We start from the raw sequence: 14745 nt of genomic DNA, 5'->3' as shown, positions 1-14745 counted from the left end.
GCAACAAGTTAGATTTGGATAGTTGGAAGTAGGATTTATTTAATTTTAAAATATTAAACTTTATTTCGAAATTTAAAAAAAAAAATCGGTTTTAAAGAATAAATGAAATAAAATAATATTTAAAATTAAACCTACAATTTTGAAAAATTAGGTTTTGAGTAACCTAAATATCATTTCAAAAAAAAATTTGCTAACTTTCCTTTTAAATTTCATGTTATTTAATAAATTAAATATTCAATAAAATAGAAAATGGTAAATACATACCCTTTTCTGATTTTACAATCTAATTTAGGTAAAATAACAAAATTTAAAAAGTTAACAAAAATATCTTATTTCCTCTTTTAAAATAGCATGATTATAGTAATCTTATTCTAAATAAGGTCAAATTACAAAAAAAAATATTTTTTTAAAAAAAATTAATTTCTGACCTTTCATTTAAAAATAAGATAAAATAATCAAAATTTAAAAGAAATAAGAAAAGAGGTAAGCAATACTTGATTTTAACTTATTTTCAAATTCAAATTACACTAATATCTAAAATTAATTTTAAAATAAAATTAATTTATTTCTGATAATTAGATTTGAAATTTGAAAAACAAAAATCAAAATACAAAACTACACAAAAAATCGGAAGTTAATTCCATGAAAAAGCATGAAAAATCGAAGAAAACGAAAAAAAATGGCAGGTGGTACGGACAGCATGCAAAGCATGCTGTCCGCGCGCGTGGAAGGGGAGACACAGCCGAGAAAACTCGGTGCATGCACTCCTGTGCATGATTTCCGCGCACGTAGGGTGGGTGCTCACCACCTCGATTTTTTCTGATTTTCAAAAATTCATAACTAATTCAAATTAAATCGAAATCGAGTTCTGTAAAAAAGTAAATTGCTTAGAATTTTCCAAACTATCCAATAAAAATAATTCCAGATACAGAAAATCAATTATTTTTCCCAGAATTCACAAACATCAATCAAACATCAATATGACACACCATGAAACCATCCAAATCACAAACAAATCGTTTTAAGTCCAAATTTCTTGCAAGCAAATCAATTACCATGGCTCTGGTACCAGTTGTTGGAATTATATTTTACCAGGAACTTAGATCTACTCACAAGTATGTTAATTTAACAACCTAAAATTGAACTTCTAAAACGATAAACAAAACACATAAAAGTTAAGAATAACTTACAGTGATGGCAGCGGAATTAAGTGTCTCCTTCCACTTAGATCTCTAACCCTTGATTCCTATCTATAGCAGAGTATAATCAAGATCTGAGCCCGAATGTCCTTCAATTGGATGTGATCCTTCACAGTCTTCCAAACTATGATTGAGGTACTGAGTGATGTGTGTGGGCACTTCTCTCTCACAAGGATTTTCGAAATTCTCTCTTCTTTTCTCTCTTATTTTCGTGTATAGTGATTTCACACAAAGACATGCAAGAGTAGAGAGAGGGGGCGGCTATAAATAGGAAAAGGGAAGAGCACAACTTTCCTAATAAGCAGTTTCCTCTTTTACTGTGTAATTGATTAACTGCCTTATTTAGTGTGATCAACCACTTTCCTATTTTTGCTAGGCTTTGATTAGCAATTACATGGCAATTAAAATTGAAAATAATAATTGGGAAACATGCAAGCATGTGGCCGACCATGGTGTGCATGGGCCTCACATGGATTTTGCAGTTTCCTCAATTTTATTTCTATTTCTCCAAAAATGCTATTTTTCCAATTCTAATCATTTAAATGCCAAAACTAATTATTTAATAACTAAAATAGATAATTAAATAATATTGTCATTTAAAATAATTATTAATTAGACATGCAAAGTCTCTTAATTAATAATTAAACCTAGAAACCCTTTTATTTCCAATTTCATCCTTAAACTGTGAGAATTCACAAATTAGACATAGTCTAACTTTTAGAATTATAATTAATTAATCATAAATCAATTATAGAGTCTTACAAACAGTATAGTCTCAACTAGAATGGGGACCATGGATCTATATGCTGAGCTTCCAATAAGTTGAACCGATTTACCAAGTAAATCCCTAACTTATTAATTCCTTGTTGAATCCACTCTTAGAACTTGGAATTGCACTCTCGGACTTATATAGAGCGTATCATATGTTCCACGATATTAATATGCTATCTCATTTAACCATTGTTATAATCTTAATGTGATTAAAAGATCCTCTATATAGATAATTTACATCGAGATGGGACAAATTTACCGTTTGAACACTTAGTTACCTGTAAATAATGTTTTAGTGATCTAATATATAGTCACTGAAACAAGAGCTCATCCATTTACTTCTGTTTAACTAAGCTCGAAGGGAATCATCACTTTACTTCTATACACCAGTAGAAGCTATAGATTTCCATATTTATGTTCAGCACTCCCACTCAGTTATGCTATCATGTTCCCAAAATATACGTATCAACCTGACCCAAAAGTAGGCTTAACTAATATATCAAAGAACATGAATAGCACTCCTGAGATTGAGCCTACGCATATCAGGATTTAGATTCTCTTAATCTAAGATCAACTTCTGATATTGACTTGGAAAGATACAACGGTAAGTTTATAATATCTTATCTAAGTTCAATATCGGTCTAGTCCAATGTATACTCCATACATTCGAAACTAGTATACTTTACCAATGTCCTGGAAAGAACATAACACTTACTCCAAGTGTAAGTATACTTCATCGCTGATTATCACATCAGTGTAAATCCAAAACACTGATGAACATGGACCAAATCTTTTGAATCATATAATCACAATCACATTCCACTGTATTGACAATACTGTAATTGTGAATAACTATATGTTCTGGATTTAACTGATTTTGTGCATATATAAAGTATATATATTAAACCATAAAGATGTAACATACATGTAATCATAAATCACTTCAAATTTCTAAATTGATAACTAATCAGATTGTAATGGGTTTTATTTAGGGCACAAAACCCAACACTTAGTGTGATAGAGTTTATGTGGAGTTGAAAACGATCTAGAGTTCATTAGATATAAAAGATAGTTGAACTGCATAGTTTTCTTAACTTTTCTCCACCCCCTATCAGATCAAAAGATCCTTTTATTAAACAAATTCTTAATAATTGTATTAGAATTAACAATTATTAATAAACATAGAAATAATTTCTAGTGTTTATTTAATATAACTCTATGAAGAGTTGTAAATATTATAGAATTTGCATCAATAATAAAAACACTTACACATAGAAACATATAAATATAATGTGGTAATTGTGTTTAAGATAAAGTAAATGAAGCTCAATCTCATAAATTGCAATTTGTTTGAAATAGAAAATAAAATAAACTTTATTAATAATAAAAAAATATTGCAACAATATGAGAAAAACAGGGATAAAAATCCCTAACTAAAATTCGAAATCCAAATTGTCTTTAAACTAAAACGATTAATTCAAAAAATAGATAAAAGAGCTTCATCTTCATTTTGGACGACTTCACCCTTTGTCCAGCTTTCCGATCCAACTCTTTTGAGTTCAAGTAGCTTGACCTATAAGAAGAAGAAACAAATAAACAAAGTTAGTCCAGAATCATAAATCTAATTGGATAATAATTCACTAAAACTCTTAAAGTTTATAAAAAGAAATACCTTGTTTCTTTGCAAGAAGTTTAGGACACTGGGGTTTCCAATGACCTTTCTCATTGCAGTAGAAACACTTTCATTTGAGTGTAGCATCACCAGAAGCAGCAGCCTTTTTGTTTTTCATGGCTTTTGCACGCTTCTTGGTGTTTTTCCACTTCTTCTTCGATTTGGGTTTAGAAGCAGAGGCAACATTTGCTTCTGGTTTGACCGTCCCATTACCATTCCTAGAATTTTGAGGCTTACTCCCTTTCTTCTTGGGTCCTCCAATCAAATTTTCATAAGTCTGAAGGTCATTGACTAACTCATGAAACTCTATGTCCTTCTTATTCATGACATAATTTGATGTATAGGGCAGAAATGCTGGAGTCAGACTATTCAAGATAAGGCTTACTTGAGTAGTATGATCCATTTCAGCACCATGATCCTGGGTTTCTTGGAAATAACTTGCCATGAGGAGAACATGATCATGTTGGAAATTATTTTACCAGGATCTAGATTTACTAACAAGTATGTTGGATTAACAACCTAATATGAATTCTAAAACAATGAAAATAAACACATATAAAGTTAGAAAATCTTACAGTGGGTGCAGCGGAATAATATGACTCCTTCCGTTCAGATCTCTAGCCCTTGATTCCTTTCTGTAGCAGAGCATCACCAAGATCTGAACCTGGATCTTCTTTTCTCCTTCTTTGATGCAAAAATTCCATAGTCTTCCATACTATGATTGAGATACCACTTGATGTGTGTGGGCACTACTCATCTCACAAGGATTTCGAAAATTCTCTTTCTTTTCTCTCTTAATTTCGTGGCTGATAGTCCATGCAAGAGAAGAGAGCAAGGTTCCTTTATATGGGGAAAAAGGAGAGCACAACTTTCCAAATAAAACAGTTTCCTTAATTACTGTGTAATCAATTAACTGCCTTATTTAGTGTGATCCACCACTTTCCTATTATAGCTAGGCTTTGATTAGCAATTACATGGCAATTAAAAAATAAAAATAATAATTGGGAAACACAAAGGAGTGCTTGGCCAAAGAGGGAAATGGGCCTCACTAGGATTTTGCAGTTTCCTCAATTTTATTTTTATTTCTCCAAAAATGCCATTTTTCCAATTCTAATCATTTAAATGCCAAAACTAATTATTTAATAACTAAAATAGATTATTAAATAATATTGTCATTTAAAATAATTATTAATTAGACATACAAAGTCTCTTAATTAATAATTAAACCTAGAAACCCTTTTCTTTACGATTTCATCCTTAAACTGTGAGAATTCATAAAGTAGACATAGTCTAACTTTTAGAATTATAATTGATTAATTAAAATCAATTAACTGAGTCTTACAAGCAGTATGGTCTCAACTAGTATGGGGACCATGGGTCTATATAACCGAGCTTCCAATAAGTCGAACCGAATTTACCAAGTAAATTCCCTAACTTATTAATTCCTCATTGAATCCACACTTAGAACTTGGAATTGCACTCTCAGTCATATAGAAACGCTCTATATGTTCCACGATATAGACACGTCATTAGTTATCCATTGTTATAACCCTAATGTGATCAATGATCCTCTATATAGATGATTTACACTATACAGGATTAAATTACCGTAACACCCTACAATGTATTTTATCCTTAAAACACTTAACCCTGTATAAATGATATTTCACCTAAGTGAAATGAGATCTCCACCATTTATCTTCGTTTGGTTAAGCTCGAAGGAAATCATCCTTTACTTCTATTTGCCAAATAGAAGCTATAGATTCCATATTTATGTTAGCGCTCCCCCACTCAATTGTATTACCGTGTTCCCAAAATGTACGTATTACCCTGATACAAAACTGGGCTTAACTAACAAATCAAAGAACACGAGTAACACTCTTGAAATTGAGCCTAACCATATCAGGATTTCGATCATGTGATCTAGGATCAACTTATGATATTGAATTGAATAGATGTTTACGGTAAGTTTCAAAATCTAATTCAAAGTTCAATATCGGTCCATTCCAATGCATACTCCATGCATCCGATACTGGTAAACTTTGCCAATGCCCTGGAAAGGACATAACACTTTTCCAAGGTGTAAGAATACCTATCCCTGATTATACCATGTCAGTCTAAATCCAGTGTTCTGACAAATCAGGGAATCTACTTTTGAACATATAATAAAGATTATATTCCACTGTGCTGACAACACTATAATCTTTAACCAACTCATATGTTCTGGACTTAAAAAGAATTCATACATTATATACACATATAATCATGAAATAAATCATGTGAACCATGCAACATAAAATGTTATTTCTGATCTTTATTAATAAGTAAATCTGATTATATGAAATGAGTTTTATTTAGGGCATAAAATCCAACAGATCACACACGTTTTGATGGGGTTCCATCCGTGCATTGATGTATTTCTTAGTCGCGTCTAGGCGAGACTGAAGAGATGCCCTACCGAATGGCTCAGTTAACTTTGTCATTACTTCAGCAGCCTTTTCGGTTTTAGAAAACCGAGTTTTAAGGGTGTCAACCATGCTTGAAAGCATGAAGTATAGAGCTTTGTCATTTGCTTTCTGCCAACGCTCATACTTTTCTTTCACAGCTTTGGATGCATTATCCCCCGACACTTCAGGAGACGGCTCAGTTAACACAAACAAGGCACTTTCTCCTACGAGAGCAATGTTAATGTTCTCATTCCATTTAGGAAAGTTAGATCCATTTAGCTTATTTTCAGTCAACGGTGATAACATGGAATTCATCATGGTTATACAGGATACTACAAAATAATAAATAGAAATCAATAATGGTTTAACACAAAATCAATTCAGAAATTATAAGCACATAGCATGTAGGAAAGATAAGAGAAAATACTAAAAAAAATACAATCCTAAATAATTTCCAAGGTTTTTCAACAAACTGATATCAGTGTCCCGTTTAGGCGAGAGTCAAAGCTACCATCTATTGAATAGAGTTGTCAGCTCATCTAAAATGTTAAACATTCTAGCAACCTTTTATTCGATCAAGAATGGAATCCAGCGTTGTCCCGTAAAGGCGAGAGTCAAGGCTATTCTATCTTATGAGCTTCTACCATTGTTTCATAATTTGCAAATCAAATATGGTCGCCACCATTAGGGTGATCCATACCATATAAAACACTTACAAACTACTTATCTTTCGAGATTAAACGGTGCGAAATTGCTAATGAACGTTCCTCCATTAGGGAGGATTACTCACTAAAACAAACACGATGTAAAACCAACAATGGAGATCGAATATCTTAATAATAATAAAACACATTCTTTAAAATGTATTTCTTTTATTATTCTAATAAATATATTCATTAAATATCGAATTTAGAATTAAAATTCTAAATAAGAATTTAATTTAATATTTATAAAATTATACTTAGATGGTGATTGAAATAAAATGAATTATTTCCATCTTAGTAGTAATTTTAAATATAAATATTAAGAAAATTAATTTAAGTTGTATTAATTTAAATTAATTAGCAACTTAAAATAAATTTTCATAAGAATATATTTATTGTATTTTTGAAAAAAATAAAGTATAAAACTATACAAATTTTCGAAAATTCTAAATAATAAATGTTTAGAAAAAATACTTCAAGCAAAAATATCACCTATCTAGATTTTCCTTTGACTAATTAATTCAATTTCTAATAATATAATTTAATTCATTTATTTTAAATTAATCAATAAATGAAAAAAATCATTGATTTAAGTTGGTCCAAGAATTAATTAAAATAAATAATTAATTTACAACTTAATCTATTTTTCAAGATAAATTCAAAATCATCTTGCATAATTAAAATGCAATTTCGAAATGATTAATAAAATAAAGAAAAATATACTTTGAAAATTATTTAAATTTAAGTTGAAAAATTAAATTTCAACTAAAAAATAATTTTCTATTTAATTAAGTGTCATTAAAAAATAAATATTTAAGTATCATGATGAGAATCAACTTAGCTATTTAAATTTTTCAATTTAATTAAATGTATTAAATTCAAGAAATAAATAATTAAGTGTAGAGAAAGCTTAATTATTAATTTCTAGTTTAATACTAGGAAAAATATACTTAAAATAAATTGTACCAAAATTAATTATTTAAATAATTAATTTCACAATGTATAATATTTTCCTATTTAAATATTAGAAATAATAAGTAGTCTAGAAATAACTATCTAAAAAATATCTTATTTGACTAAGTATCTTTTCAACAAAAAAAAAAAAAAAATTGAAAAAAAAATCTTATTTAAGTTGTTATAGAAAAAAAATCTAGAACTTAAATATTTTCAAATTTAAATTTAATTAAATATCAAAAATTAAGTTGTAACCACTTAATTTTAAAAATATTCTATTTTAAGTTTAAAACTAACTTAAAAAATATCTTAAGAATCTTAATAACTAATGCCTAGGATTCCTCAACTTAATTTTAAATTTAAATAAAATATTCAAATTTAAGTTAGATATGAAAAATCAGTTAATATATCTAATTTATAACTTAAATAAGAATATTTAATTAAATAAGCTCCAGAAAGAATCTAGTTGGTTAAAATTCTTTATTTAATTAAATACAAGAAAAATACAAATAGTTTGTCTAGAAAAAATATCTAAAACTAAAAGTGTTTTTCTTAAAATTAACTTTAAAATATTAAAATGAAAATAAATTTCATATATTTTAAAAGTTAATTAAGTTGCTAATTCAATTTTATTAGGTTAAACTAATTTAATTAACCTAGCACAGTTATTCAAATCAGGCAAATGGGCCTTCACAATTGGGGTAGTTCATGTGAGGGGGAGCTGGGTTCAGTATGTCGTACCCACTTCTAATGGCCCCCAACTCTCACACAAGGCCCAAAAGAGAGGAATTTAACCTTAAAATAAATAACTGTTATTAATTGAATAGGTCCAAAAACTAAATGGACCTAAATAAAATCTATCAGGGTGTGACATTTTATTTAGCAACAACATATATGCATCTATATAATAAAATAAACATATAGGCTCACACAGGCACACATTTGGATGGATCCTATTATGTTGCTAGGTCATACACAGATGAAAGAAGATTGTGAAAATTTTACCTGTTACAAATTATTTACTTTACCAAGGGAGCAATTAGTTAAAATCAGATCATTGGATCTGTCAACAAGTTAACCATGGCTATTTGCAATCAAGTAATAATAGGTTTTAAAAACTTACAAACAAGCTAAAAAACACATACTCCTGCAACAAGGTTAGCTGGATAGTTGGATGTAGGATTTATTTAATTTTAAATAATTAAATTTCGAAAAATAAAATAATTAAATAAAAAAAAATAATTTTCGAAAAATTTAAATAAAATTATATATATTTAATTTCGAAATTATCAAAAAAATATTTAAAATTAAACCTACAATTTTAAAAATTAGGTTTCAACTAACCTAAATATCATTTCAAAATTTGCTAACTACTTTTAAAAAATTAAATGTTATTTTATAAATAAAAATTAAATAAGAAATTAAAAAAGATAAATAAATATCTTTTTCAGATTTTAGATTTAATTTAAATAAATAAAATAACAAAATTTAAAAGTTAGCAAAATATCTTACATCTATTTAAAATATCATGATTATAGTTATCTTATTTTAAATTTATGATAACTCTATGACAATAGAGTTATTTATATCTTTTTGGGCATTAAATTAGCTTTGTTCTCAAGTATTTTTAGTTTATTTTAGTGACTTTTATTTAGTTTTATTTAGTTTGGCATAAATATTAATTTTAGTATCTTTAGATTAAATTTTAATTAATTTTGTTATATTTTATCAATTTGATTTAGTTTTCCATTTTATAAGTGTAATCTCAATGTTGTGTATTTTTGTAAAAAGATTAAATGTACATTTTGGACTTATTATTCAAATTGAGAGAAATGATGTTAAAGTCCATAAACTCACTAAAGCCCAAGTATTCTACACTTAATTCACTAATGGATGTTATGTTTATTGGGCCTTACTTTACTAGTTGAAAAGTCAAAAAAAAAAAAGGAATAGACAAATAAAAATAATGGGCTGATCATTATTTTTCTTTTGCAAGGGTTTATTGGCATTTGATATAGATATGTATATATGTGAAAGGAAGGAGGAAGCTAAAAAGAATGAAGAAGCAGGAGGCGGCTGACAGTGAAGAAAAGAAGAAAAATGAAGAAAAAGAAGAAAAAGAAAAAGAAGAAAAAAGAAAAGAAAAGAGAGAGAGAGAGTTTTATTTAGGGTTTTAATTTAGCATTTTTAATTTTGAGATTGGCAAAAATCAAGAGGAAGAAGAAGAGCAATTTGGAGAAGAAACTTAGAGTCTTGTGACAAGCTCTAAATGAGTTTTTATTTCTATCTTTCTTTTCTTTTAAATTTTGTAATTTTTGCACAATCTATTATGAGTTAATTTTTATTTTGCTAGAATTATTTTGTTGACTTAAATTATGATTTGATATTTTATTGCTATGTTTAGTAAATTGGTTTTGTTCATTCAAGAGTGTTTATTGTGCAATTGCTTGCTTTTGCTTGATCACCATTAGTAAGTAGTAGCTAATCTTGATTTTGGAAAAAATAGGGTTAGTGGAATTGCTTGAATGATGCATGAATATCAACTTGAAAAAGTGTGATTTGTAAATAGCATAGGAATGTGTTATTTACCTTGTATGACTTGAACGAATTGTGCTTAAATTGGTATTTTTAAAATTAATTGGGCATAGGAATATGTTAATTAATTAGAGAATCAAACCATAAACACTTTGGAAAAAAGATTATGACATTTTAAATTCCTAGTTGACATTATCAATTTACAACGATACTCATTAGCACCATTATATCAACTTTGCATTTTTAGGCCAATTTAATAATTCTAGCTTGTTTTCTTCATAGTTCGCGTTTATTAATTTTTACATATTCTCAACAATTTATTTTATTTTTGTTTGAACCAATTTGTGAGTAATTAGTTTTATAAATTAATTTCCAATTTTCAATCCCTGTGGAGACGATACTCGATTTATCACTTTATTACTTGTTACGATTGCGTATACTTGCGTACACAATTTTTCACAACAAGTTTTTGGCGCCGTTGCCGGGGATTGATTTAGTGAAATTTTGTTTGTGGAACTTAATTACTATCAATTTGATTTTTTTTAGTTTTTCATTTTTTTCGTTTTATTTTCCTTGTTCTATTTTACGCTTTGTTTGTTTGTCTTGATTCCTTTTTCAAGGTACTTGGGATGTCTCATCGACAAGTCCTTATGAATTTTGTTCAACATGACTTGGAGTTCTTGTATGAAGCATGGTGGAGATACAAGACACTTCTAATGAGGTTTCCATATCATGGGTTGTCCAAAGAGTGTCAACTAGAAATCTTCCTAAATGGGTTGAATCCAAGCACACGAAAATGGGTAGAAAGAGGAAATGGTACCGCCAATTTCTACCAACTGTCAATCGATGAAGCCTATTGGATGTTGGAAGACGTGGCGGAGTACAATGAGTGGTGTTGTAATTGTCCAAACAATGACCATGTTTGGGAGGACAATTACAACAATTTGGAGCCAAATTTTGACACTTACACTCAAGGACCAAATGATGAGATTTTAGAAGATTTACAAGAGTTCAACATAGAAGAAGATCTTCATCAAATGGCTCAACCAAGCTCACTTGAGGTGTTGATGATGGAGTTCATGGTTAAAAATGATGCCTTAAGTCAAGGCCAAGCTTCATCCTTTAGGAAATTGGAGAACCAATTTGAGCTTTTGGTCAATGAGTTGTGTGATAAACACCATGAAATTTTGGGCATTGATATGGAAAATTCAAGGGAGAAAGAAGAAAATGAAAATGTCATTTTGAGGAGTGGTGATGAGTTGGAGATACTTGGGGAAAATTTTGAGCAATTACAAGAGCTCACTTCAATCCAAAGTAGTGAAATAAAAGATAAGGAAGCAAGCATTCCAAGTTGGTCAACATTTATTGCTGCTCATAATGCTGTAGCATTATCACAGCAAAACTGCCCAGTTTTTGAAAAAATTCAGCAAGAGCATTTTTGCATTCCTCAAGTCAAAGAGCCCATGGTAATGGAATACTATGTTTATGAGGATCCTTTTTGGCCATTACCTCCTCCTCCACCATTGGCATGGTACCTTGACATCCATCATGTGCATTCATCGAATTCAAGAAAAGTTGAACATTTGCGCTCATCAATTCAATATCTCGCCAAGCTTGAGGGCATTCATGACAAAGACCCATTTGTGAGGGCATATGCCACTCTCTATGGGCGGAAGCCGCTCTTTGATGAGTGCTTCTCAAAAAGTCAAGCCGACGACTTTAAATCAAGCGCTTCTTGGGAGGCAACCCGAGCTTTCTAAACTTTGTCTTTATTTTGTTTTAAATTCAATAAACATGCAATATTAAATGGCTTTGACAATTGCATTGTAGTTTTTTTTTCTCTCTTTCTTTTCTTTTTCTCTCTTTTAGGTGCGAGCATAAAGTCAAGTGGAATTGGGCGCACTTATGGAGGTTGACACTAGCGAGTTTGCACATCATTGAAAGGGAGTTCCTCTTTAACTCTTCTTTATTAATTTTAAACTTGCTCACACATATTTGAGAATTTTGTGCATACAATGGTTTGGGAAACTAAATATTTTTTTTTTCTTCTTTTCTTTTATTTTGCTTGTTTGAAAAAAAAAAAATTGAGGCATATGTGCTTTGGTTTGGTGATTTTTTCATATTCTAATACATGATTGATAGTGTGCATAGCTTGTTGAAAAATGTAAATATTGTTTGAGCTTGTGACTAATTCTTGTAATAGTTTCATTTTGATTGAGATGTGTCAAATTTTGAGCACGAATACCTTGATCATTTAATTGTGTGTGATTTGGTGAAAGTTTGTGTAAATATGTGATTTTGTGATCTCGCAAGTCTTAGAATTTGTTTGATTCTCTCTTGAGGCGAAATCCTAGACAATGCTTAACCAAAGACATGATTTAGGCCATTTTTGGACCGTTTGAGCCTTTCGAGCCAACCATAGTATTATTTCATCCCTAGTCACCCCCTTTGAGCATAATTGATCCCTTTATTTTTTTTTTACCATATGTAAGCCTAGCTAAATACAAATCTTCTCACCATATACCCTTTGAGCACCTTATTATTCTAAGATTTTGTTTGTTGTGTCATGAAGGGGATGGGAGGGGTGCAATTTTGGTAGAGTGGTAATTGGGTGAGTGTTTTCATTGTGGTACTTTAATATTCTCACCATTGGGGACAATGTTGAATTTTAAGTTGGGGGAGAGTTACCATATTTTGTGTATATTGCCATTATTATATTTGTATTGTTAGTTATTTAAAAAAAAAGAAAGAAAGAAAGAAAGAATGTTTAAAATTAAGTTTGGGGTGTGACACCCCTTGAAAAAAAGAAAGAATGTTCAAACTTAAGTTTGGGGTGTGCCACCCCTTGAAAAAAAAAGTGTGTTTAAAATTAAGTTTGGGGTGTGCCACCCCTTGCAAAAAAGAAAAAAAAAGAGCAGCATTTTTTTTAGAAGCTTGAAGTCCCAGGTGTTATAGCATTGTTTCAGCATTCTGGAGCAGAGACACAGAAAAAAATGCGATGCTAAGACATTGCTATAACTCCTGGGAGCACGTTATTTTGAAAAATTTTGGGGCAAAAAAAAAAAATAATGGCAATATTAATACTCAAATTTTTTGTGGGATATTCTTTGAGGAAGTAAGTGTAAGGTCTCATTTTGGTCTTAGGAAAATTAAGGTGCTTTTAGGTGATTTGAGCCAAAAATGACTTCTCTTAACCACCTTTACCTAAGCCTTACATTACAAGCTCAAAAAAAAAGTCCTTTTGATCTTTGGTTTTGTGTTTGTCTACATTAGTGGAGAGAGAGATGAAAAACAAACCTATGAGAATTTGTTACTTTAGAGATTTTGTGCTTATTTCATATTTGGATAATTGATCTAAATTGCAAGTAATATTTTGATAAAAGGCATTTCACACACACACTTGGAGTAATCAAAATTGGAATGAAACTTGTGCTTGAATTTTTCACAATCATTGGACAATCTTTTTATTTTTCTCTAAGTTATGTTCATTAATCAACCTTAAGCTTTAAGGAAATGTGGAGATCACCAATTTTAGTGTCATATTGCCTCGTGTTTTATTTTCTTTATTATTTTTTTTTTTTGCTTGAGGGCAAGCAAAGTTTTAAGTTTGGGGTGTGATAACTCTATGAAAATAGAGTTATTTATATCTTTTTGGGCATTAAATTAGCTTTGTTCTCAAGTATTGTTAGTTTATTTTAGTGACTTTTATTTGGTTTTATTTAGTTTGGCATAAATATTAATTTTAGTATCTTTAGATTAAATTTTAATTAATTTTGTTATATTTTATCAATTTGATTTAGTTTTCCATTTTATAAGTGTAATCTCAATGTTGTGTATTTTTGTAAAAAGATTAAATGTACATTTTGGACTTATTATTCAAATTGAGAGAAATGATGTTAAAGTCCATAAACTCACTAAAGCCCAAGTATTCTACACTTAATTCACTAATGGATGTTATGTTTGTTGGGCCTTACTTTACTAGTTGAAAAGTCAAAAAAAAAAAAAAAAGGAATAGACAAATGAAAATAATGGGCTGATCATTAGTTTTTCTTTTGCAAGGGTTTATTGGCATTTGATATAGATATGTATATATGTGAAAGGAAGGAGGAAGCTAAAAAGAATGAAGAAGCAGGAGGCGGCTGACAGTGAAGAAAAGAAGAAAAATGAAGAAAAAGAAGAAAAAGAAAAAGAAGAAAAAAAAAAAGAAAAGAGAGAGAGAGTTTTATTTAGGGTTTTAATTTAGCATTTTTAATTTTGAGATTGGCAAAAATCAAGGGGAAGAAGAAGAGCAATTTGGAGAAGAAACTTAGAGTCTTGTGACAAGCTCTAAAATGGGTTTTTATTTCTATCTTTCTTTTCTTTTAAATTTTGTAATTTTTGCACAATCTATTATGAGTTAATTTTTATTTTGCTAGAATTATTTTGTTGACTTAAATTATGATTTGATATTTTATTGCTATGTT

Source organism: Cannabis sativa, chromosome 9 (assembly GCF_029168945.1).
Source record: "Cannabis sativa cultivar Pink pepper isolate KNU-18-1 chromosome 9, ASM2916894v1, whole genome shotgun sequence".
Classification (NCBI taxonomy): Eukaryota; Viridiplantae; Streptophyta; class Magnoliopsida; order Rosales; family Cannabaceae; genus Cannabis; species Cannabis sativa.
This window is presented reverse-complemented; position numbering follows the sequence as displayed.